The sequence below is a fragment of the Mustela nivalis genome (genome assembly GCF_964662115.1).
Source record: "Mustela nivalis genome assembly, chromosome: 4".
NCBI lineage: Eukaryota > Metazoa > Chordata > Mammalia > Carnivora > Mustelidae > Mustela > Mustela nivalis.
The window spans coordinates 123,399,700-123,427,687 of NC_139023.1; the positions used below are offsets into that span (position 1 = coordinate 123,399,700).

The following is a 27,988-nucleotide window of genomic DNA, read 5'->3' on the forward strand; positions in this document are numbered from 1 at the left end:
CGGCTCTCCCGCTGGAACGCGGGACCACCGCCGCTGGGCACCCAGGCCGAAGCCGGCGCGGTGATGGGCGGGATCCGGGGGCTGTGCCTGCACCTTCCGGGGAGACTCCAGAGCATCAGGTAACCGAGCCGCAGCCTGCGCCCCGCGCTTACTCCCGCTGATCTCGGGCACCCTGTCCACCCCGCGTTTTGTGCCCTGCGTTCTCGGAAGAACGCGAAGGGAGGGGCGAGGCGTCGGCCGCAACCCTGCAGGGAGGCGGCAGGTGTAGGGCCCGCCGTCCGAGCGCTGACACTTGGCGCTTTGCTCCACCACGCGTCCGAGGTTCGCACCGAGGTTTCCCCTCTCCGGAGCTCAGCCCCTCCGTGGAGAAGTGCCTGCCCGCCTGCCTTTCCCTGCCTGCCCTTGCTAGTGGGTCCCTCCCTCCCGGCCCACCCCGAGTAGCGTTAATGTTCGGAGCCTTGTTTCTCTTTTCCGTCCGTCCATTCCCTGTTCTTCCTCCTGTTGGAAATCGAAATCTTTCGGCCGACGGGGACAACACAGTGGGCTCGGCTTTTGGTGGCTAGGGATTTGAGGTTAGGAGTGGGGACTTAAAACCGTGGCTTTTGTACCTCCATGGTTTAGGGCTTTCTTGTGCCTTTGTCTCCCCGACCCTGCCCAAAGATTTGTTTCATTTATTCAAAGTACAACTGTGTTCTCCCTCTCTCCCTTTTTGGACTACTTTATAAGGAGGAAATCAAGTGATCCTCATTATTCAAACCTGGACTAACCATACGCATTAACATAGGGTAATCAGGCCTGGGGTTATTTATCTATTTATTTACATGGAATCACCTAGTGAAATACAATGAACAGAGAAGTCATTTGAGGCGGGGGGGGGGGGGATGCAACCTTTTTTTGCATTGAAATGTGTTTTAACACTTGGGCATGCCCTAGTTGTAGCGTCTATACCTATACCGTTTGATTTGAGGGCCATTGTCTCTGGCATGAAATACCAAACCATTGTTTGTCATCATGCCCCCAAATCCTATTGATGTTTATTTCCTTTTGTTTACAGTTAATGAGTTAATGTTCTTTAAGAGTCCCCCCACCTGAATCACAGTTACCAAGAGAAGCATGAGATCATAATACATTATTGAAGAGCCTGCTCTCCTATTCAAGAAACAGGGCCAACTTCTGGGGGTGCCTGGGTGGCTTAGTGGGTTAAAGCCTCTGCTTTCGGCTCAGGTCATGATCCCGGGGTCCTGGGATTGAGCCCCACATTAGGCTCTCTACTCAGCAGGGAGCCTGCTTCTCTCTCTCTCTCTGTCTGCCTCTCTGCTTACTTGCGATCTCTGTCTGTCAAGTAAATAAATAAAATCTTTAAAAAAAAATAAAAAGAAACAGGGCCAACTTCTGAAGGGCTGTGTTCAATAGGTTCTGGGCCCAGTTCTAAAGCTAATTAGCTATGTGACCTTGATTGTTCAATTTATGTAATCTCTTGGAACCTTGTTTATCTCACTTCAGGAGAGCTGGAACTAATAACCTCCATCCACTAGCCAGTGAGTGCTAAAAAATCAGTGGTCAGTCGGCCCTCATCTTCCTGGACCTGTCAGCGGTATTGGAGCAAATTGATCACTCTCTCCTTAAATACTTTTTTCTTGAAGTCTCCTGAAGTTTTCCTCCTTCCTCCCTGCCCACTCCTTCTCAGTCTCCTTGACTGTCCCTCTTCATCTCTAAAACCTAAGATTTACAGTGCTACAGGCCTCCTCTTGGACTCAGTCTTTTTTTTTTTTTTTTAATTTTTAAAAAAGATTTCATTTACTTATTTGATAGAGAGAGAGAGTGAGATCAGGAACACAGAGGAGGAATGGGAGAGGGAGAAGCAGGCTTCCCCCTGAGCAGGAAGCCTGATGCTGGGCTTGATCCCAGAACCCTGAGATCATAACCTGAGCTGAAGGTAGATGCCCAAGCACTGAGCCACCCAGGTGCCCCTGGACTCACTCTTTAGGCACTCTCCTCTATGATATTTAACATCGATACTTTGATATAGGCTCCACCCGTCCGCCTCCAACATGGACTTGTCCTCTTCTGAAATCCGTATTCCCATATCCACTTGTTTTCTTTGACATCTTCTGGAAGAGGCATCTCAGAGATAATATGTTTAAAGGTGAACTCTTGATCTTCACCCCCAAATCTGATGCTCCCCCAGTCTCATTCATCTTAGCCAACGACAACCCTGTCTTTCTACACTCAGGCCAACACCTTTGCCGTCCAACCTGTCTTCTACCTTCACTCTCCTCTAAACTACTGTCTCTTGAATCGGACTGTAGTAACGGCCTCCTACCTCATCCCCCTGGTTTTTCCCTTGCCCTTCTGCTGTGTGTTCTCCTCAGAGTAATCCTGCAAGTCAGTCATGTCCTATGTTGGAAGAAAACTGTCCAATGTCCAATGGCTTCTCGAATTTGGAGTAAAATCTGAAGTCCTTACAGTGACCTAAACGTGTAACTTAGTCTCAGATTCTTTTCTGGATTCATCTCTTCCTTGCCCCCCACCATTTGCCCACTGGCCCTGCTGGCACACTGATCTTCCAGCTGTTAGTCCAATATACCAAGCACATCCCTGTCTGGGGGACTTTGCACTTACTAGTCTCTCCATTGGAAACATTCCTTTTCCCAGACAACCCACCAGCTGGTTCCTTCACTTCCTTTAGGCCTCTGCTCTCTCAAATACCATCTTATCAAAGACCCCTACCCTTGACCACTTGACATCCAATAGTCACTTTCAACCCTTTCCTTCCTGGTACTTCCTAACCCCTTGCCTTGCATTATCTTTCTCCACAGCTCTTGCCAGCTGACAGATATTTGTGGGTGTTTTTTCTTTTTTCCCCCTCCTTCCATCCTCTTCCCAGAATGGAAACTCCCAAGCTGGCAGAGATTTTGATAGTCTGAGACCAAAGTGCTGTTATAGTGGAGTGAAGGCCATCTCCCGGGTTGTAGACTTCTTGTTGTGTCCTCACCTTCTGGAGAGGGCTAGGAAACTCTGCGGGGTCTTTTTTATAAGGGTACTAATCCCATTCATGTCCTAAACACTCCCAGGAGCCCCACTTAATACCATCACACTGAGCATTAGGATCCAACATATGAATTTTGTTGGAGGCACAAACATCACATGGAAGGTTATTGACAAATGTTTATTGAATGAATGAGTCTGAAGGGTAATATTTATAATATTTAGATCACAGGGCTAAAGTGAAGATCATATTGTAAGGCCATTTTGTATGCTGGAAAGAACTTGGGCTTTGTAGTTAGACCTGGGAGCAAACCCTGGTTACATACTCACAAATAGTATGGACGTCTCAGAAGTTCCATTTTCCACATTTGTGGTATGGACAAAATATAATAGCTTGAAGGTTTGTTGTGAGTATGAGGCAAAATATAGGGGTATATAAAGCATTTGGCTATAAGGAAGCTAGAAAACAAGCAGTTTGGATAACTTCTGTGTGTGAATGTGTTTTGTAAGCTATAAAGCCACACATTTACATAGGGCACTAATATTACTGAAGATACTGTATATAGTCTACTATAACAGACTTTTCAGAGTCAATGATTTCAGTGTTCATAACATAATGCACTCAGAAAATTAGTAATTAGTGGTATTGATAATGAAAGTGATTGTCTGACATCCTATTGTTCCTGCATAATTTTTGCATGTCCTTTGGCCCTGCTGTACCTAAGAAGGCAATATATATTTTTATTACCTCAGTCTTTGGCAAAACGTGCACAGATTCAACTGCTTAACCACATACTGGTAATCCAAGTAATTATGTGGGGCGAAGCTATCTGGTCCTGCCCTGTGAGTACTATCTATCTATTCTAGTTCAGCACACATTGACAGAACATAGAGATTCAAAAGGAAATATGACATGCCCTTATCTTCAGGAAACTCAGTCTCCTGAGTTACAGTGTAGGTAGGCCAGCTTTAGGTGTATACAATGCAAACTGTTTGAGGACAAAAAGTCTGTCCCTAATGCAGTTAGAAGACACTAGGAAGTCAGATAGCATACTGATTATTTTTTTTCATCTTTGAGTTAGTTTTCCTTGCAACTCCAAAGGTATAGGCCATATTCTTGAGACTGAGTTAGCTTTGAGGCCTCTAGGACACAGAAGGTTGTGAGTTGAGGGGACCCTGCATCCCAGGCACACTTCTGGATTCTTGTCGCTTAGATTTAAAAGTTATGGACTAGGAGGGACTGCTAGGTAAAATAGGGCGACTTCAGAACCTCCCTGGGAGTTCCTAAGCAGTCCTGCTTTGGTTGTGATGTACCCTTTCCCTGGCTTTCTAGCCCCTCCTCAATAATCATGCAGGTTCAGAAGGACTTGAGGAACCCAGGTAATCTTTTGAGCTTTTCCTAAGTGCAAACCCCAACCAGAAGGGAAGCCCCGCCTCCGGGAAGCCCCGCCCCAGAAGTCCCGCCCCTCCATGGGTGGGTTCCTGAGTGATTGAGCTCAGTGCACCACGTGGGGTGAGATTATCCCAATGTATGAGGCCTCAACAAGGTTAAAATTGGCCTAAACTGAGGAAGACAACAGTGTGCTTGACCATGGAACGTTACATTTGAAGAAAGGGCTTCTTCATTGAAGTTGGCCATATTTTTCCCGTTAAGCCTAACGGCCTTGTAAGTACCCACAAGACCAGGTTTTATTCATCTTTGCCGGGTACAGTGCCTCTCACACACAGTGTATCAGTTATTTATCAATTGCACATAGGTTTACTCTTTGGGAATAGCTCTTAGTCTCATATATATTCATCAGGAATTCTGTAATAGCAATATAATTTGCATTATTTTAGTTAAACATTTACTCATCAGCAAATATTTCTTGAACATAGTGTTGGGCTTTGGGAATACAAAACAGAATACTACCTATTTCCTGGATCCAGAATAATTTTTACTGATCTTTATTTATTTCCAGACTTATACCAAATTCAACATGTAGTTTACCTTTGTTTAAAACCCGAGACTCTCAGCAAGGAATGAGAACTTTTTTTTGGTAAAGATAAACTTTAGAAAAATGAGATGATTATTTCTATCTTCTCAACTCTATCTACTTTTTTTTTTTTTAAAAAAAAAGTTCTGATTAACGCAGTGTACAATTACATTCATTCATTTAATTCTTCAGTAGCCCTCAGGCTCACAGTTTGAGGGGGCAAAGTTGGTTCGAACTCTGATCCCACAGAAGGTGACCTGAGTGAGGACACCTCGCAGCCTTTGGGAGAAGGTCATCCTTGCACCATCTCTTTGGGCTTTGGGCTCTTTGCAGCTCCCATCACTGCACGGAAGGCAGACTGACAGGCAGTTCTGTTCCTTCTGGAAATTTTCTACTGTGTCTTACACTTGTTCAGATGACTTTTCTCAAGAAAGCAGATTTCATGAGCCTCTCTGTCTGCTCTTGGGCTACTGAAACACAGGCAGATATGACTGAAGAATCTGAACAAGGAAACATTTAAAAATATGTGACACTAATATACAATGCTGTCTACATCTCTGTCTTGGATTTTACATTGTTCGTGAAGCCTACAGTGGTCATTTGAATTATCTGTCAGCCACAGTGCCGGCTTTGTCTGATTGTTGTGGCATCCATTTGTTCTTGTCTTCCTTTTCTCCGTTACCACAATATTCCCACGATCACAAATACAACCACTGGTGCCCTGTTTGAGTTTCACGCTTCTACTAAGCATCTTGACATGAAATCACAAAGTGAGATTTTTCTTCCTTCTCTGAAATCACTGATGAAAAGATTCTGTTCTGTGTGTGGTCTATAGAATGGCTCAATTGGAGACTGACACCCAATGTTTCAACAGATGGTACTGCTCCTCATCTCAAAGCAGTTGCTGGTGCCTTTTCTGAGCTCACGGGTCCTGGAGAAATCACACAGAATTAATTATAGAACCATTTATCTTTCAGCAATTTCTTCATTTATTTTAATGGGTTTTCCGTACATATATTACATCATGTCTGAGTTTACTCTTTTAGGGTTATAAAATCCATCCATCTTTCTTGCAGTATAGGGAAAAAAAGTATAAGTATCTCAGTAATTAATAAATAATTCTTAATTAACTCTGCTTATTTTATGTATTGACATAAGGCTTTGCTGTGCCAAGGTCTCTGTCTGGTGGAAAAAGTCCCCACCTGTGAAAAGCCTTTACATGGAATCTTTAAAGTAGGTTGTAGGAATTTCAACATGACAGAATAAAGGATTCTATGGCAGTTAATAAGAAATTAGAAGCTTACCTAACCTGTGGGTATGAAAAATGAAGGATGTGATGTGAAGAAACTTTTAGAAGAGTTGTTTTGAAATGTTTTTCTTAGTCATTCAAACATTAATTCAATCAAATTTTGCTAAGTGCCCATTCGGTACAGTGCTGGAGACGAGGGACGCCACATTAAGACAAAGCCCATACCTTTCAACATAACAATGCTTAGGAGGATGAAACATTTTAGGGTAGTATTTTTCTTTAGACTTTTATGTCTTGTTTTGTACTTTGGGCACTGCCTTGGAATGAGGTTTTTAATAAGGGAGTAACTTGAAGACAATACATTATTTCAGAATGGAAGAAGGCGGAAACCTAGAGGCTTGGTAAGAACAGACTTTCTCTTTGTCTTCTCTTTACAACACACCAAAAGCTGTGAGGGGCAGAGTTGGTTTTTGCCTAAATTGTTTATGAGCTTAGAATAGCAAATAGGATTTTGCACCCAGTGAATTGCTAATATATAATTTATTTTAGAAAGAATCCTTGCCATTTGAAGGAAATAAAGTCGAGAGCACTGGGACATGGGAAAATCTTTGCCATAGATATTTTTCGATTTACTTGTCTTTTCTTTTGCCGTATGAGAATTTACTTGTCCTTCAGTTAGCGAGACTATGAGTGGATTGTCACCCCAATATGGCAAGGCTTGAATGTAAAGTACAATGGCAAGAAAAGCTCAGTAAGGTAGAAGGGATTTCCGGGGCAATATCCCCAAAATGCACGAGTGTGTATCTACAGATTTGGTATTTGGGTAATGTAAAGGAAATAAGATTATACTCATGCATTTTTCAATTTTCATTAAATTATTATTAATTTTTTTTTTAAAAAAGTAAATTATACATACTTTGTGCTTTACTTCTAGTTCCTCAGCTACTATATGGAGAGAAGCTGGGTTGTTTGGGTTTTGGTTATCTCTCAGAGATGGTCATTTTAATAACCGTGTAACCATAATTTAAAAGATATTACACAAGACAATGTCTTTATAAGTGACTTATTATAAAGCTTTACAGTGTTAGGCCTTCTCATTATTAGAAAAATAGTAACTTGATTAGTTGCTGTCACTTAAGGCAGAAATATCTTAAGGAAATACAGCCAACTCTGCAAGAGCTTTGTTCCCCCAGATCGATAATGTGGCCTCATTTACAATATACACAAAAATCTAAAAACCTAAATGCCTAACAAAAATGAAATGGTTACATAAGTGATGAGATATCCAAGCCTTTTGGTAGCACCAAAATTATACTTGTAAAAAGCTTTATTAACATTATGCTGTCACAGATAGTACATGAGAAATATCTTAGTCCTAACTTTGAAATATTTGTTAGTTCTAGTGGATTCGATTTTTTTATTTTAATATTTAAGGCCTAGAAATTGGCCTGAAGCATGGACTGTGTCCCAACAGAATTTCCATTTAGACAAGAAAACCATTCAAATTATTTAGCTTGTTAGAGAATAGCAAAAGTCTTAATATAGCTCTGTCATCAACTTTGTGATATTTAGCTTATGTAAATAGCTGCTTCGGCTTGGCAGAATTAATTTTAAAAATAAACCCATAGGAACACAACTAATTACCTAATTTGTGCTTTAAAGTGTAATTTGACTGCAAATGAGTACTTTGAAATAACTTCATCACCTATGATAACTCTTAATCCAATCTACCCTTTTGGTTTCTTGCATCTGTTTCTATACTCTCTCAAGCAAAGGAGGCACCATTGCCTTCCCCTGAGAATTAGTGTAGGATTTTAGTAATGAATGGTCAGGGCATGGATAGTGTTGAGAACTTTAGGTTTTAATAAAACTTAGGATTTAAAACTCCTAAGAGATCACAAAGAGAAGTGGTAAGTTTTGTTTGATCCTCATTTTACCACTTTGGGGATAATGAAAGTCCAGTTTCTATGGAACATAATGTTAGACCTTTCCATTGATTGGTTATATTTTAAAAATCACATGGCATTGGTTCTTTCCAGATAACATAAATATTGCTATTAATGTTTAATGAAACCTTGTAAGTAACTAAAAGATTGATTAGTCTGCACTGTTACCTTTGAGTTAACTAAATACATTTTATTTATTTTTTAAAAGATTTTTATTTATTTATTTGACAGAGAGCGAGCGAGCAAGAGCACAGACAGGGGGAGTGGCAGGCAGAGGGAGAAGGAAAAGCAGGCTCCCCACTGAGTATGGGGAGCCCAATTCTGGACTTGATCCCAGGATCTCAGGATCATGACCTGAGCCAAAGGCAGACACTTCACTGACTGAGCCACCCAGGCACCCAAATAAATACACTTTAGAGTGGATAACACATTTATTGTTATATTTTTAAACTTTATTTATTTATTTATTTGAGAGAGAGAGATCACAAGCAGGCAGAGAGAGGGGGGAAAGCAAGTTCCTTGCCGAACAGAGAGCCCAATGTGGGGCTCGATCCCAGGACACCGAGATCATGACCTGAGCCGAAGGCAGAGGCTCAACCCACTGAGCTACCCAGGTGCCCCTTATTGTTATATTTTTAGGACCTGGGCTATGTTCCTGATTTTATGCAGATGCCATGGCTCCATATATAAAGGATATTCACTAAAAAAGGTATTTTTTTTAACTAAAAAGGTAATTTGAAAAATATCATTAAATCATCTTAATTTCCTATATTCAGCAGTGTGTCAGATTTTAAGAATGAGAAGACATAAAGAAAAGTATCTGTATATTTCTATCTACAGCTATAACTATATATAACTTTGATATAGTCACTAAACGTAAATAATTAAACAACTCAACATTTGAGAGGCTTTATTAGTCACGTTGATGTGGTTCTAAGGAGAGAAGGCAGTAGTCATTAGATGAAAGAATATTTTAAAATATAGCCACTGTTAACCCACCAGCATGTTTGGGTTGATTTCCAGTCAGAGAGTTAAGACTGTACTGGTTGTTTGCTCTCCTCACTTTGCGTCTTTGGTGGCACAAGACAAATCTTATTAGAGCATCTTCCTGGAGTCAGGGTGAGGTTTATAGCTGTGGCACCATAAAAGCTGCTTACCATACTGGAACCAAACCCAAGACTCTGGTCTCATGTTCAGAGTGCTGTGATTTATTTACTGGGCTAACCAAGAAAGCCTTTTGCAGTTGGATACCAAGGTAACTGGAAATGACGTTACTGAATATCTCTCTTTTAATTCTTAAAAATGGATCTCTGATTTAAAAGGAGAAGTCCCTTATTGTTGTTTAAGATCTTTAAGCTGAAGAGCTTTTGAATGATTAATAGTCTGCATGTACTTATTATGTACACTTTAGTTTTATTGTTGATCCATTTCAGAATACATTAAGAGTTAGGAGGTCTGAATTTATTTATTTATTTTTTTAAAGTGGACTCCATGCCAATGTGGAGCCCAGCGTGGGCTTGAACTCATGACCCTGAGATCAAGACCTGAGCTGAGAGCAAGTGCTGGATCCTTAACCCACTGAACCGCCCAAGTACCCCCGGAGGTCTGCATTTTAAAATATGATTATTATCCACCAGGAGGAGCTATATCCCCTTTTGAAAATTTAGTTACCCAGAGAAAGTAAAGCAAAAAGCAAGGTGTCAGACTTGCCAAAACTTATAAACCCCAGGTACTGGTGGTAAATATAAATATTTGTATATTATCTTTTACTCTGGAATCATGAAATGTCAGTTACTCCACTGAAGTCTTGCTGTGTGGCAGACATAGAGCCAGATATCCTGGATAAACAAAGCCAATGACACTAATGCATCTTAGATGAGAGGGTGGAAAGAGGAAGATTTGGGGGAGAGAGTTTCCTTCAATAGAAATAACAGCTCAGGGGCGCCTGGATGGCTCAGCCAGTTAAACGTCTGCCTTTGGCTCAGGTCATGATCTCAGGGTCCTGGGATCGAGCCCCCACATTGAATCAGTCTCCCTGCTCAGGGGGTAGTCGTCTTCTCCCTCTCTCTCTCTGTCCCTCCCTCCTGCTCTCTCTCAAATACATAAATAAGATCCTAAAACAAGAAGAAAAAAAAGTAACAGTTGAAGCTATGACTGAGAAGGATTTCTGTAGAAGGGATGGGAACGGTTATGAGGCAGAATGGGGATTTCTGTAGAAGGGAAGGGAATGGATACGAGGGAGAATAGGGTTAAGCTAGGAAGAAGGAAAGAGGAGAGGTTGTGGAGACAAAGGAGGGGGGTGAAGGGAAGGGAGGAGGAAGGGGAAGAACCTGGTTAGTACAGTGTCACCAGAGCCCAGGGAGGAAGGACTTTTAAGAAAGTGTTGGTGGGGTCAGGGAGGCGAAAGGGACTGAGTTCAGATGTACCTGAGTAGGTAGAGGAAAGTGAAAACAGAAAAAAAAAAAATGTGCTTGGTTAGAAAGAGGACTAGTGGTTATACATTCTAATTATGTACAGTTAATAATCATTCTTTGGCCAGTTAATAGAAGTGGCTGAGCAGAGCATTCAGAGCTTTGCAGGTATTGTCTAATGACCCATACCATTAACCATACACACAAATCCGCCACAGATGATGGCGGACAAGGAGGGGGAAGAGCAGGTCTTGATCCTGCCTCTGTCATTAATAAGCTGCATGACGCTGGACCAGTCACTGAGCCTCTCTGTACCCTAATTTCTTATTCTGTAAATGAGGTGGTTGGATTAGGTCAAGATTTTCCAATCTGGTGACCAAGGATGGATTTTAGGGAATCTGAGATGTCCCTAAAATTAGAAGCAAAAACAGTTTTTCTCCCTAAAGAGAGGATCCATAATTTTTTTCAGATTCCCCAAAGACTATCTTACAAAGGTAAGACTCACTGGATTAGGTGCTCACTAGAGTCTCATCTACTCTAGAATTCTAGAATCTGAAATCTCTAGTTTTAACCTCTTAGTGGGGTTCCATGTGGACTGTCTCAACCAGACACCATCAGAGATGAAATTAATTAGAGTCTGAAAGTTAATCGATTAGATCAGTCCTCTCTGGAGGATTATTTAGAAAATCCAGATAATTTTGAAGATTAAAACTAAACTTTCCTTTAACAGCCCACAGATATTTTTATTAGGACTCAACTCTTAAATCTGTTGACATTGGTTATTAGCCATGCATCCGATGGGCGTGAACACCAGTAGTGGCTGCACCACTTAGCTATTGTACAGGGATGCCATTGCCTTTTGTGTACTTGACTCTAAAAGCAAAAAAAAAAAAAAAAAAGGAGGGGGGATTGTTGGGTGTAGGCTGGTGGTTAGTCTCACAAGGGAGTGATGGCCATAGGGCATGTCTTCTGCTGGGGGCACTGTCCTCTGGAGTGTGCTTCTGCCCTTGACAAGATAGCCAGGGAGACTGGTGTTGATTTGAAAATAGCAGTTGTCCCTGGAGAAGACATAGTGGGAGGTTCTTGACATTTATGCAATACGTCCTGAAGCAAGAAGCCCTTGTATCATGCGATGAACAGTTAAGATGGCCTACTGTGGTCTCATTAGATTTTGGTGTAACCCTTAGGACTGAGCACTAGAAATCCCTTTCTGATCTGTGTTACGGTATAAATCTGCTCTGTCAGCTGCCTTGATTGGTTATCTGTTTGTGTTTATAAACTACTTTATGCATGTGGTGTTAAAGATGTATTGACTAATGAATCAAGGCAGTGTCTCAAATGGCTCTGGACCCTGCTTTGGACATGGAGGTTCACACTGAAATTGGATACGGTTCTTTAGTACAAGTCATTACCTACCTTTCTGCTCTTACCCTTGTTTAGGTTCCAGCTGGTAGACTTTGCTGCAAGCCATGCAGACTGTGTCACAACAGGAAGGGAAGTGACATGAGTAAATTCTTTCACAAGCCCTTCAGTTTGAAAAGCTGCATGTTTCAGGCAAACATCATGCTTTTCATTGGCACTGTTTCCTTGGTACCATCTGGGTTCAGCTCCCTGTGAAATGTGAAAGACATATGATCCTACTTCTGAAATACAAACACTTTTGCAGGTCCCTGGATATTTGTCATATCGACACTGGCTGTCTGGAACACACACAAAAAATCAATCGACTGTTTAAGTGTAAACAGAACAGAGATATCTGCTCATTCGCTTTATCTTCCTTGAGCCGTTGGTCCCCTCATGTGGTCTTACTAAATGTGCGGTGTGCCCGGGCTCCGAGTTATGACTGGTGATGACTACTGTGCAGATGACCTTTCAGAGGTGGCTCATTTCTGTGTAGACAATGTATTTTTATTCATCTGTTTCTTCATTCTAAGGAAGAGTTTCTTTTTATACTATCAAAAAAGTAACTTCTGTGAGTGAATTTGCCATCATAACTGTTGGTGGGTTTTAAATATGACGTAACATTAGCATGAGGCAGACTTCAGCCTTAATGGTCCCCATGTGGTGAAAAACGTGCTGTAATTTTTTTTAAAGATTTTACTTATTTATTAGAATAGAATGCAAGCAAAAATGGGTGGAGGGGCAGAGGGAGAGGGACAAGGAGACTCCCTGCTGAGCAGAGAGTCCAATGCAGAGCTCAATTCCAGGACCCTGGGATCACGACTTGAGCTGAAGGCAGATGCTTAACGCTTAACCGGCTGAGCCACCCAGGCACCCCTATTAGTAAATTTATTCTTCTTATTTTTTTTTTTTAAGATTTCACTTATTTATTAGAGAGACAGAGCACAAGTGGGGTTAAGGGCAAAGGGAGAAGCAGACTTCCCATGGAGCAGGGAGCCCGATGTGGGACTTGTTCCTGGGGTTCCAGGACTATGACCCAAGCTGAAGGAAGATGCTTAACAGGCTGAGTCACCCAGGCACCCATATTCTTAACTTTAACTTGTTGGGAAGCATGACTCTTTACTGGAAATAAATTGCTCAAGGACCTTTCAAATTTGTTAAATCACTTTGCAAGAATTAGAGAGATTATGTATTTGCAACAACACTATGAAACAGATATTGTCAGTGTCCTGTCTCAAAGATGAAGAAACTCAGAGAAGTCAAGTGTCTTGTCTTGCACACGTTTCACTACTAAGCTTCACTCAGCCTTTCCTTGGTTCAGGATCCTTGATTATACAATGAGGGTTTTAATACCTCCTTTACAGGGTTCTTTGGAAAACTAAGTGAAAGATTGTGTGAAAAGTGCCAGAAACAGAACACCTTTTTCAGTGCATATTAATTTCTTTATTCCAACAGGGAAATATGTAGGATTCTATTCATATATCACATGTGTTTCTTGTTTTAGCATGTATAATCAAAAGTAAGCTCTTCATGAATAAAAGTTTAAAATATTTTTTTGCAAAATATTTATAGAAGGAAACTCTGCAAGGATCTGCTATCACAGATGTGAAGAGTGGGAAGAAATGTCCAGACACCATTAAAAGCATGAATGTGGGGCGCCTGGGTGGCTCAGTGGGTTAAGCCGCTGCCTTCGGCTCAGGTCATGATCTCAGGGTCCTGGGATCGAGTCCCGCATCTGGCTCTCTGCTCAGCAGGGAGCCTGCTTCCTTCTCTCTCTCTGCCTGCCTCTCTGCCTGCTTGTGATCTCTGTCTGTCAAATAAATAAATAAAATCTTTAGAAAAAAAAAAAAAAGCATGAATGTGGACCTTTGGAAAGGTCTTTTCTTCCCTTTCTTCCTCTAGCCTTCCATCCTTCCTTCCTCTGGCTTGTAGTTGAACACATGTGGCTTCAAAGTGTCAATCATTTCAAAAGCCTTTCTTCCAAGTGCGCAGTAACAGCAGAAATTCTTAGGAGTATCAAAAGGACTTTCTCAAGAACCCACATAGTTTTTAATCTCTGGGGCCTGGAGTGGAGGAAGCAGAAATTCTCTGATAGCCATTAGCTGCTACAGTGGTATCCCCTTGGTATATCTAAGCCAACAGCAGTACAGAAAGGAATTCATCTTTAACCTTTGGGGGTTAGATTGTGGGTTGTAAGAGGTTTGAAGGTTCCAATTCATACTTCTGTTGCTTTACTGAGCACTACAAGGTAGCCGTGTGTGCTGTGGGCTGGGGATACACAGGGCAGTAAACATCTGGGCCGGCCCTGGGGAACTGATAATATAGCTAGAAGGGAGACATGCTGTGATCCTCTGTTTGCCTCTGCCCACACCATGGGCTCCTTGTCAGCTGGGGATTCTATCTTTTTCCTGTGAATGCATTGTTTCTGTCTCTCATGGGGCCTGTCCGCAGAAGGCTTGCAATAAACGGATCTGATCAAAACAGCTAACTGGAGTGAGTTAGGCAGAGAAGCTAAGAGTTGATTTTGGAGTGTAAAACACTTGTTTTGTAGAAAGCCTGCGGCTGTTTTTCAGTGCCGTTCGTTTTAACCTAACACACACACCCTACCTATTTCTCTCTCTGCTTAGCCACAGATGGTACAACATCTAGTGGAAATTCTTCCTCTTGTTCCTCCTGAATTCATGTAGCACTCCATTCATTCCTGGGGCACTTGGTTCCCTGCTAGGTGACATAACGAGACACACTCCCTCTACCCACATCCCTGGTCATAGTGTAATTCCTGAGTCTAATGAAAGATGGCGGGTGGGTCATGGAGATGGGACATCAAGAGTGGCTGTGAATTCACATACTTGTGGACTATAAGGAATAACATTGGGAGAAAGAGAGGAGAAGTGAGTTGGGGGATATCTGAGGGGGAGACAAACCATGAGAGACTGTGGACTCTGAGAAACAAATTGAGGGTTTTGGAGGGGAGGAAGGTAGGAGGTTGGGTGAGCCTTGTGGTGGGTATTAAGGAGGGCACGTATTACATGGAGCACTGGGTATGGTGCATAAACAGTGAATTTTGGAACACAAAAAAATATATAATTAAAATAAAGAGTGGCTGTGGAAATGCAGTCAGGATTAGGAATGAACTGAGAGCTAACAGGTGTTTTTGAGAGCAATATTTAACTTCATTGTACACTTAGCAGCTCCTTCAAAACGACAGTGGTGGGCTGATAAATAAAATGGTACCTGAAGGAAGTGGACATGTTGGTTCTCAAAAACAGAGACTTTATTTCTTTGTTTCTTTGTTTGTTTGTTTTTTAAGGAAGGAAGAATTGCAAGGAAACCTGTCTGTCTCAGCTGGGGTTCATTGTGGGGGAACAACATCTCCCCTAAGAATCTGTGATCATGGATCTGCCTTCTCCCCGGTTGGTGTTCCAATATATACTACTTCTTCAGTTTGGAAAAACTTCTGTCCGAGTAATTTATTTGGTAATTTACTTATAGGAGTTAGTGGTTGCTAATATTACCAGAACCTCTGGCAGAGGTAAATGCAAATCCAGGATGCTTCCTTGGAAGCAGATAAAGCCTCATCAAACCTAAAAGGAGTCCAAACTTTCAAAACATATGTAAATGTCTATGGAAATCATAAATCGGAATGATTTACATAGAAGGAAATAAACATGTTAAAGATGTTTAAAGGAATAAAGATGGGAAAAAACCTGAGTCAAGAACAAGAAACATTGAGAGGTCTAGATGGACTTGAATAAAAACTGAGTGAACTTCTATTAATTAAGCATATAATTATTGATCAATTCAATCGCAGGTTTGATATAATTAATGGAAGATTAAAGAACTAGAAAATGGATCTGAGAAAATTACCTAGAATGCAGCCCAGGGCAAAAAGACGGAAAGTCAGAAGTTGGAAATATGTAGATAGAATTATAAAGTTTAACACTCTATCCAGTTAAGAGCACTAGAAGAAGGGGAGATAAAGAATGGGGGTGAAGTAATGTCCAAAGAGCAATTTTCAAGGTTGATGAAGCATATATATTCAAGGAGAGTCAATCACTCCCAAAGAGATTAAGCAAAAAGAAATCCATACCAGCTATATCACAGTGCAACTGTCTAAAAACCCAAAACTAAGATCAGAAGAACATGTAAGGGAAAAGGCAACACACCAAGCTCAGTAATTAGATTGATAGCAAACCTCTCAGGAGTAAAATTGGACTCCAGAAGATTGTGAGATAGCATCTATGAGGTAAATGATTGTCATTCTAGAATTGGGTGCCCAGATAAACCAGCATTATAGAATGAGGGTAATGGTGACCAAATACTTGATTGAACAGACCTATAGGAAAAGATGACTAACATAATAAAATAAAATTTAAAAAAAGGAAAGAAAAGTGTGTTTTTACCCCCATTATTTTTTAAGATTATTTATTTATATACTTATTTATTTTACTTAAGAGAGAGAGAGTGCACGAGAAGAGAGGGAGGAAGAGCAGAGGGAGAGGGCGAGGGAGAAGCAGAAGTAGTCTCCCACTGAACAAGGAGCCAGACACAGGGCTCCATCCCCGGACCAGGAGATCATGACCTGAGCCCAAGGCAGATGCTTAACTGACTGAGCCACCCAGGTGTTCCTTATCCACATTATTTTATGCCTGGCATTACCTGAGGCATATTTCAATCATCGAACAAAATGGTACATTGGCATTTTTTGTTTGTTTTAATCAAAAGCTTTGATCTGATCTGGGTTAAACACAGTAACAATCATTTCCTGTTTCCCAAAGGGAAGACCCTGGACCTTGGTGCTGACATCGTTCTGATGGAGCATAATGTGTATCACCTTTGTTTTACCTACTAACATATGGTTAAATTTCTTTGGCCATTACAGAATGTATTTTCAGGTGCCAGTTTGTTAACTTTAAAATATTTAATATTTTATTTAATTTAAATTAATTTAAAATAATTTATTTAAATAATATTTATTAATACTTATTTAATACTTATGATAATATTTAATATTTATCATATTTATAATTATCAAATATTAAATGTTAATCATTAATATTTTATTTATTCTATTTATATTTTAATATATGATATATAATTATATGTGGTTTATATTTATAAATTGATATTTATATAACTAAAATAGTAATATTTAATAAATAATATTTGATACTAATACTTATTTAAATAAATAAAATATTAGAAGCAAGTTGAAATAAATTGTTTTCCTATTTGAGGCTTAGTAAGATCTACTATACCAAAAGGCACACAGTGAATTTTAAATTCCATTTCATAGAACTGTGATATTTCATTTTTAAAAAAGGGTGGAATACTTTGTTGTAGTTGTTACTTGAATGATTTAAAAATGCAATATGAAGTTGATTGATTAAACTGGTAATGGTTGGTGTAATAACTTCTGCACCTTTATGTTAAAACCTCCAGGGTTTATACTCAATACTTGGGAATCCTTCAAAATCAGGGTAATCAGAAAAGTCTTTATAGCTTGAGGACCCTTCTGCATGATTCGGGACTATATTACCTATGTTAATTTTTCTATATAGTCATTTTTCCCCGTAAAATTGGATGGATAAACCTTTTCCTGGTCAGATTCCCAACTCTTTGGGTAACTCTATTTAATGTCTTAGGAAATTGAGGTTGTTTGTTGTAACATAGTCTCAAGTCCCATCAGGCTTCTCAAGTGTAGTGGAGCCTCTCCCTGCATATGGAGAGAGAATGATGATAATTGTGTTATATAGACAAAAGGAAGATCCACATTTAATGCTTCTTAGATCCCCCATTCACCTGTTCAGAATAAACCAAGTGCACAACTTTGCTTTAATGAAGTTGTGCTCTGTATCAGGTCCACAGTCTGCCATGAGGCTGCTTCTAAAGCCAGATCCCTTCATACTGATCCTCAAATCCATGTCCCCTTTGGGGCCGAGCTCTTCCTGCCCCCCAGCAGACTCCACCTTCCCTCCCTTTTCAAATCAGTTTCTCTCTAATTGCCTAGCTCTTACTGAAATTGGCCTATGTTGTTCCTCTTTGCCTCCTCCCAAACATGAAGTGGCGTCCTTTGATATCTTGGTTTTGTTAGTATTTTGAGCACATTGTATCCTATGGGTGCTCAAGAAATTTCCAGTATTTGTCATTATCTCTTACTACTTTTGTGACTTCAGGATTTTACATGATCTCTGAGCATCTGCTTTTCTTTTCTTTGTATCCATATAGGTTATTATGAGGGTTAAATAAGAGAATGCAGGGGAAACACTTGGTACAGTGTCTAGGAGGCCCCAGCAATCTTACTTGAGATAAGATGAATATTAGGAGAGGGAATGTTCAGGGAACCTCCGAGATTTATAGCTGGGGGCCCTCACCTGTGCTGAAGGGGACAATAACGGTCTTCCAGAGGAAGTGACATTTAAAGTTGAGATATTCAGGGTGAATATAATTTGTGTTCTGGAAAAAAGCAAAGGTGCCAAGTAGAAGAAACTACAGCATGTATTCCAGGGCCTGAAGGCATATTCCTGAAGGAATGCAGGAACCAGAAGTCCCAAATGGTGGGATGGAGAGAAAGGGCTGGAGGATAATGAAAGGTGAGCCTTGGAGAGGTAGACAGGAGCCAGAGGGCAGAGGACTCCGAAGGTCATGGTTAGAATTTTATACTTTACCTGACCACATATAAAAAAAAAATGCTAAAGAAAGGCAAAAGAAAGGAAATGACATGATCAATGTAAGTTCTAAAGAGATCAATCTCTGGGCACCCAGGTGGCTCAGTCCTTTGGGTGTGTGACTCTTGGTTTCCACTCGGGTCATGATCTCATGGGTTGTGAGGTTGAGCCTCACTCAGGCCCTGAGATCAGTGGGAAGTCTGCAGGAGATTCACTCCTTTTGCCCCTCCTTATTATACCCCCCCCAAATAATTAAGTCTTAGAAAAAACAAGAGAGAAAGACCATTCTCCCCTGATAAGAAAGACCTGTTGTTCCCTCTCCTTTAGCTCTAGCAAGTTCAAAATGCATGTAACACACTGCAGTCCATATGTGGAAACCCTCATCCCAGCCCTGCCCATTAATTGCAATAAAAATCCAAGCCAGTCTCCTTTCCCCACTCTCAAGCCATTTTTGGACCAGACTGAGAACCTTCCAGCTCATCCAGAAAGCATCATTATGTGAACAGTAAACTTTTTTGTATGCTCTTGGTGTGTGTGTGGGGGGCATCAAAATCAATCTCTACATCTGAACCAGATTCAGATGGTGGGGTCAGCATTGTTTGTCATGCCTTCTATGGTAACCACCATGATATGGATTATAAACATAAAAACCTTAACATATATATCACACATGAAAATGAGATGATACTATGAATACCTGATATTTTGAAATAATGTACTTTGAACAATGATGTCATTAAATTTTTCTCACAATATCATTTTCAATGGCAGCATGTATACTAGTATATTGTGCAAATGATCAAGCCAACTTTCAAATAACATATATGTTGGTTCCAATGTTTTTACTATGTATTTATTTTTTGCTATGTCAGTTTTTAAAGATTTATTTATTTATTTGAGAGAGAGCTACAGCAAGAGAGCGGGGGAAGGGGCAGAGGGTGAGGGAGTGGGAGGGACCCAAGCGGACTCTGTACTGAGTGCAGAGCCCAACACAGCTTAATCCCACAACCCCAAGATCATGACCTGAACCAAAACCAAGAGTTGGTTGCTTAACTGACTATGCCACCCAGGTGTCCCCCTTCTTTAAATTATGTTAAATAAGCTACAGTAGCTATCCTTATATCTAAAACTTAGTTCAGTTTTTTGGTTGTGTCTTCAAGATAAATTCTTCTAGCTTTAAGTATTAATGAATCATAAGCACACTCAGCTCATTAGAGTAACATTCATGGAGCACCTGCCATGTGTCGTTTTTGGGAATCCTAAATACAAAAGACACTAAAATTGCTTTCAGAGACGTACTATTATAATAAGGGATTTGGAGGAATATTTGTAGGTTAAAAACTGAATTATTTATTTATTTATTTACTTATTGTTTTGAAGACTGCTTCTTCACGTATACCAAATTTTGTGTTTGCCACCGGGTGGCACTAATACATTTCTATTGAATTGTGTTGTGTTAATGAGATATGTTCATGAGATGTTTCTTCTATGTTGACTTATTTCTTTGGTGAATTACAACTGGAAAAATATTTAGTTTTAGTTTGACATTTGAAAAATTGAATTACATTAAAAAAATACACAAGACAGGATTTATACATTCTTTCATAACAGCAGAGCTTCACAGGTGATTTTTTAAAAAAAAAAACCCAAAATCAAAAAACACAAACACACATATATATACTTATGTATAAATTCTTATAAATATTATAAACATATGTAATACTTAGGTTCTTAAAAATCCTGTCTTGTGGTTTTTAATGTAAACTAATTTTCTAAATACATGTGTGTGTCTTACTGCATGTGCAAACAGAAAGTGAAATACACTTTGCAGAGTTGGGTTTATTATCTGATATTGTGTCTAACAGAAATTTTAGTTTTTATATTTTAAATTAGGCATCCTTGGAGCTCCTGGGTGGCTCAGTGGGTTAAACATCTGCCTCCGGCTCTGGTCATGATCCCAGGGTCCTGGGATCGAACCCCACATCAAGCACTCTGCTCCGAGGAGGAGGAGCCTGCTTCTTCCTCTCCCTGCTTGTGCGCTCTCTCTCTCTGTCAAATAAATAAATGAAATCTTTAAAACATAAATAAACAAATTAGGCATCCTCAGTAGTCCGTTTCTTCTCTCCCCGCAGCAGGAAAATCTTAGGGGCAGGGAACTTTTATAAAGTATATTCTATTATCTACTCCTGCTTCTTGCCATCCCAACCATTCTGAGTGCGCCTAGCGGGTGTTACCTCCCCTCCTTCATAATTAGTCCTCTAGTGGACTTCTATTGATGACAGTTACACTTACATAATTAATTATTATGCCTTCCTGGTAAAATGACTTCTGTGTCATTATGAAATGACCTTTTTTATCACTGGTGGTAGTTTTTGCTCTGATCTTTTCTGTCTGATGTTACAGTAGCCATGCCAACTGTCTTTTGAGTCTTCCTTTTTAAATATAATCTGACAATCTATGCCTTTTAATTAAAGTATTTAGACCACTTACTTTAATATGATTATTGATACAGTTAGCTTTAAACCTGTCATCTTGCTATTTGTTTCTTATTTGTCTCATCTAACTCTTTGCTCCCATTTTTCTCTTTTTCTGCCTTATGTGAAATCACGGTTTTTCTTTTTTTAATGATTCCATTATGTCTCAGTGGTTGGCTTATTAGCTATAACTCTTTTTTTTAATTTTATTTTTTATCTTAGTGGTGGCCTTAGCACTTTTATACGTGTTTAACTTAGCAGTCTAGAGGTGCCTGGTGGCTCAGTTGGTTAACCTGATTTTTTGGGCTCATGTCATGATCCCAGGGCCTAGGATGGCCCCATGTTGGGCTTCTTGCTTAGCGGGTAGCCTGCTTCTCCCTCTCCCTCTGCAGTGCCCCCTGCTGTGCTGTCTCTCTCTCTCTGTCAAAAAAAATAAATAAAATCTTAAAAAAAAAACAAACTTAGCAGTCCACTTTCAAGTGAGACTATACTACTTCCCATAGAGTATAAGAAATTTACAATCATATGCTTCCATTTCTTCCCTTCTATCTTTTGTGCTTTTTTGAACATTTTACTTCTATATATATTATAAATGCAACAATACATAACTATTTTTATTTAGTTTTGTTATTATTTATTATTTATATTTTATTGGCATTATAATAATAAATTACTTTTTAAAGTACTTTAAATGTTAAGAAAAAAATCTTGTATAATTATCCATGCAGTTAATATTTCTGGTACTCTTTAGTCTTTTGTGTTTATTAGTGTTCCCACTAGAATAATTTTCTTTCTTGCCCAAGACACTTCTTTAACATTTAGAGTGTTATAATACAGGTCTGCTGGTGGTGAATTCTTTCACTTTTGTTATGTCTGAGGAAAGTCTTTATTTCACCAGTGTTTTTGAAAGGTATTTTTCCCTGAGTATAGAATTCTAGGTTGACAGGTTATTTTTCTTTCTTCCTTATCTTTGTATCTTTACAGATGTCATGTTTTCTTGTCAGCTCCTTTTTTTTTAAAAGATTTTATTTATTTTGAGAGAGAGAGCAAGTACAAGCGGGGGTGGGGGCAGAGGGAGAGCAGGAAGCAGACTCCCCAAAGAGCAGGGAGACTGATGAGGGGCTAGATACCAAGACTCTGAGATCATGACCCAAGCCAAAGGCAGATGCTTAACTGCCTAAGCCACCCAGGTACCCCAGCTCCTTTGTCTGCTTTTAAGATTTTCTCTTTACCATTGGTTTTGAGTAATTATATTACAGTGTGCCTTTTCTTCATGTTTCTTCTCCTTGGTGTTTGTGATCTTCTTGCAGCTGCGAATTTATAGTCTTGTCACACTTGAAAATATTTTTAACCTTTATTTCTTCAAATACTTTCCATGACCCTCTCCCTTTAGTGGGACTCCAATTCTATATACATTATGTCACTTAGTTTTCAGAAGCTCACTGATGGTGTCTTCATTTTAAAAATTCTTTTTCTATTACATTTTTGGATAGTTTCTATTGCTAGGTCTTAACGTTAACTAATCTTTTCTGCATTATTTATGTTGTGTTTTATTCATCTCAGGCTTGTAGTTTTCTTTAGAAGTACAAATTCAGATCATTTTTGTGTTTGGGCTTGAGATCTGTTTTTTGTGTTTTTTGGCATATGGAATACAGTTATAGTAATGGTTTCGGTGTCTTTGTATGCTAATTTTAACATCTGTGTCTGATGTAGGTGTATTTTAATGGACAGATTTTTCTCTCAATGTGGATCATCTTCTCCTGATTTTTTGCATGCCTGGTAATTTTGGATTGGATGTCTGACATTGTAAACTTACTTTGATGGTTGCTGGATATTTTTGTACTCCTGTAAATAATTTTATTATAATATGGTAAGTTACTTTGAAATCGTGTAATCCTTTTTGGTCTTGCTTTTAAGATTTGTTAAACAGGACCAGAGCAACATCTAGTCTAGGCCCAATTATTTCCTACTATTGAGGCAAGTCTTTCTGAATACTCTACCGATTTTTCCTATGAATAATATGATTTTTCCAGACTGCTAATGAGAACAATCACTATTGCCACACTACGTAGCTTTTTCAGGTTCATGCGTGGCTGGTTCTCAGCTGAGTGCTCAAGAGAGGCCCTATGCAGAGATCTGGAGTTCTCTGTCGGTACAGATTTTTCAGATTTCAACTCGGAATCTGCCAGGCTTCCCTGGCAGTGTGTGTAGCCTGGAAACTCAGTCATAGTCTCATCTCATTTGTTTTACATCTCATAGGGAACACTATTCTTCATTGCCTGATGTCTAGTGTCTTGAATACTATAGTTTCATATTTTTTGTCTGCTTTTTTGTGTTTTGTTGTTGTTGTTGTTGTTGTTGTTTCATGTTGTAGTATAAATTGGGTCCAGGTTATTCCATCTTGTCCAAAGAAGAATTCCTACTTCCAAGTTTTTAAGAGAGGTTTTTGTTTTTTTCTTTGTATAATTTTTTATTTGAATCTATGCAGTGATCTTTAGATTAAGTAGAGAATCAGTTACTTTATCTCAAACACATACTATGTGAAGATTCTACCTATAAATGGATGCACTATAAAATAAGTAATTAATTTTTGTAGGTTTTTTCTCCTCATAGTTTGGTTGGAAAATCAATGGCTTTGAATTATTAGTGTCTGGAAGGTAAGTCTAATAATAATACTAGTAATAATTTTACTCTTTAACTACACGATAGTAAAATTTACTTAAGCTTTTCAGAAATTAAGATATATGTGTCTGGTAGGTCATCTTAAATTTTAAATGGAACATAATTGCATTTCTTTTGGTTTTTTTTTAGACATTTTATTTATTTTATTATTTATTTGACACAGAGAAAGAAAAAGCACAAGCAGGGGAGAAGCAGCAGGCAGAGGGAGAAGCAGGCTGTCTGCTGAGCATGGAGCCTGATGTGGGGCTTGATCCCAGGATGCCAGGATCATGTTTTGAGCTGAAGGCAGACACTTAACCAACTGAGCCACTTGGGTACACCAATTGCATTTCTTTAATAGTGCAGAGTTTTAAAGCTAAAGAAATATGTCTTATACAAAGATTCGAGACATTTTATGAAACAAAGTAACCATCATTTGTTGAATGCCTACTATGTGATAAGCACTTCACAATTTTTTTAATTCTACCATTTGTTTATTAGGCAGAGGTTGTTGTTTGCATTTGAGAGATGAGGAAATTGATATACAAAGGGTTACATAATTTGCCCAAAGTTACAGTGTGAGTTAAGTATTCACACAAGCTGGATTCACACAAGCTAAACACCTAAAACTCAAAGCATTTTATTATTCCATATTGATTATAGCTCTTAACTTCATAGAGCTTCAGGTCTTCTAGATTCTTGAAGAGTGAGTTTTAGGTAATAGATTTATTGATAACTTTTAGTCCATTAACTTATCAAATAAGATAGTCATACTTTACAAATTTTCTCTCCTATTCTATAAATAACATAATGACAACTTCATGTCACACTTCACATCTGATAATAACCTACCGTTGAAGCACTTTGCAATTTTCATGGTGCTTTTACACATGTTTTTATCTCAGTCATTTCTCACAACCGCACTGGATAATGCATTAACCCCATTTTGCTTAAAGCTTATCATTTAGCCTACATTCCTGTGATTCTTAAAGATTTTATTTATATATTTATTTATTTGACACACACAGAGAGAGAGAGAGAGAGCACAAGCAGGGGAAGCAGTGGAGGGAAAGGAAAAAGCTGGCTTCCTGCTGAGCAAGGGACTCTACCCCAGGACCCTGGAATCATGACCTGAGCCAAAGGCAGAGCTTAACTGACTGAGACATTGAAGTGCCCCTCCCATGATTCTTAGACCCGTATTTTTTTTTTCTGTTATTCCAAGCTAGCCTTTCTGCATCATTGACTTACTTTATTAAAACAAACAAACACAAAATGGCATCCATGTAAAGTCATCAAGTTTTTTTCCCCCACTTTTATGATAATACTTCTGAAAAATAAAGTTTGATTTTATATTTGGGTGGTTATTGAAAATTTTGCTTACCATAGTAATTGTCATTTTTGTTTTTTTTACAGGCCGCCTCACTGGGGTGCTCAGAGTAGTGATGAAAAATTCATAGATTAACATTTGATGCCAGACTAGTAGGAAAGTTTATATAGCATGGCATATAGTAGCTATGTTCTAGAAATTTTATTATGTGTTTATTGAACTGTACTTCATTATTGTTCTTTTTAAAATTTATATTGTTTATTTTCATTATGTACTCTTTTTGTATTATGAGACACAAAATTTATGTCCTTGCCATCATTATCTTATTACAATCCAGAGCTAAGTTTCGGGAGAATTCTTTATGGCACCTTAAAAATTGTACTTCCATAAGAAAATGTACAATATTTAATATTCCTATTTTCATGGTCTCTGATTTATTATTAGGCTAAACTTTGTACCTGTTATGAGTTGTGTCCCCCAAAGATAGGTTCAAATTCTTAACCCCCAGGACCTTAGGATGTTACCTTATTTTGAGATAGGGTCTCTACAGAGATAATCAAGTTAAAATGATATCATGAGGGTGGGCCTAATTCAATAGGATTGATGTTCTTATAAAAAAGGGTAGAAATTCGGACAGAGAGAAAGACATGCACAGAGCGAAGACAACATAAAGACACACAGAATAGCACATGAATACAGGATTGCATCTACAAACCAAGGAACACCAAAGATTGCTGTCAAAATACCAGAAGCTACAAAAGGAGAGGAAGGATTCTCCCACTGAGCTCAAAGACAACATGGCCCTGCTTGTCTACACCTTGATTTCAAACTTCTAGCCTCTAGAACTGAGACAATAAATTTCTATTGCAAAATCTGAGGAAGTCACAGATTCTGGTACTTTGCTAGGTACAGTCCTAGGAAAATGCAATAGTACCTAAAATAGAAATAGAGTCTTTCTCTTTAAGAACTCAATGTACTAAATGTAGTGGAACCTTGGAATACCAGGACCACATTCCATCCGGGCTCTGTTGGGAGAAAGTTCTTGGTCTCAACTCCAAGAAGCTCCTACAGCATGAGCCAGCTGACCAGTATGAAGCTTACAGAACATAGGCCTTTGTCTAGATGAGATTCTAGACCCTTCTCAAATTAGACAGTGGTCTTTCTAGCCTTGTTTCCCATTCTTTTTCTGATCCTTTTCCAGAGCCAGGCAGGTGCTACATATTCTTCTTTCTAACTTTTCCTTCTCCTCCTTGTCTGTCATATGGTACCAGATGAGTAAGAAGCAATAAGTACATGAGGGTTGTAGCACCAATGGGAAATATGTCCTCAGACTTTTGCTCTTATACCTCTGTATTTTCTCTCTCAGAATGACCATCTGCTTTTACAGTGGTTACTCTTACTTGGGAGCAGATGACTTATCCACATAGATTTGTTTTTATCTATAATTTTATTCTTACCTCAAAATTCATCAGCCTCTGGGGCCCTGCGTGGCTCAGTGAGTTAAGCCGCTGCCTTCGGCTCAGGTCATGATCTCCGGATCCTGGGATTGAGTCCCGCATCGGGCTCTCTGCTCAGCAGGGAGCCTGCTTCCTCCTCTCTCTCTCTCTCTCTCTCTCTCTCTGCCTCTCTGCCTACTTGTGATCTCTGTCTGTCAAATAAATAAATAAAACCTTTAAAAAAAATTTATAAAAAAAAAATAAAAAATAAAAAAAATTCATCAGCCTCTATTTAAGACTTGTATATATTTTTTTAAAAGATTTTATTTATTTGCCAGAGAGAGAGAGAGAACAAACAGAGGGAATGAAAGGCAGAGGGAGAGAAAGAAGCAGGCTCCTTCTGAGCAGAGAGCCCAATGTGGGACTCGATCCCAGGACCCTGGGACCATGACCTGAGCTGAAGGCAGAGGCTTAACCCTCTGAGCCACCCAGGCGCCCCAAGACTTGTATATTTTTGATGGTGATGTGGTCAGTCTCCCACTGACATAGACTCAGGTGATCTTGGTTCTCTTCCATGTCTCCCTTATCTCAGCAATAACCAACAAGGTCAGTTTTCACTCCATAATATCCTTAATCTGCTTCATTTTGTGTTCATCCAAATTTGCTAGTTTTCTTCTGTAGATTCTGAGGACTCATAGAATCTTCTCTGGATTCTGAAGACTATGTGAATTATAAAGTCTTATAGTTGGTTTCCAGTGTAACAGCTTTGCAACTATAAAACAGATAGTTAATATGCCAGAAATCTGACCTCCTAGATTTTATCATCTTGCTCTTATCTGTTCAACCAGATAGTAAACTCTTTGAGGGCATGGATCTTTGCATTTGTACAAGTTTATTGGATATATCCCTTAGCCCAGAATAGCAATTAAAAAGCATAAACTCTCGAGACATTGCCTGGAATCCTTGTTCTACCACTTACCAGCTCTGTGAGATGGGACAAGTTATTCAACCTCTATGTTCCTCAGTTTCACTCATCTGTAGAGTAAGGAAAATGGGGTTATTACAGAAGGGGAGTGAATAAAGCACTTAGAACAGTATGAAAAAATACAGTAATTTTTCAATAAAATGTTCATTATCTTATTGTTTTATACTTGAGTGTTTATCATCTATTTGGAGACTAATGAGAGATAAATTGTGTTAACACAAGAGTAGAAGCATGCTCTGATTTTATTTGAACATGTGTTGCACCTCTCTGTTACAGTAATGTAGTCCTGAGTCTTGTTGAGTTCCTTGAGTATAAAATAAGGATAATAATACCCTACGAGTAGGTAATATTGGTTGTTGTAAAGATTACTATACTAGGTTGCTGTTGGTAAGGGCTGAATCCAGTGCCTGACACACAGTAAACACATAAGTGAATGGTACTCAGGAGACACAGTAATAATGGTAGT

The 27,988-nt window shown here is 39.2% G+C and overlaps 1 long non-coding RNA gene across 1 annotated transcript; it reads left to right on the plus strand.

Annotated features, from left to right (window-relative positions):
* Window positions 1-29: 29 nt before the first annotated feature.
* On the plus strand, window positions 30-27,962 carry LOC309863675. Its single transcript, XR_014311171.1, has 3 exons — window positions 30-119; window positions 23,959-24,109; window positions 25,188-27,962. It is a non-coding gene; the product is annotated as an uncharacterized lncRNA (long non-coding RNA).
* The last annotated feature ends 26 nt before the right edge of the window (window positions 27,963-27,988 follow it).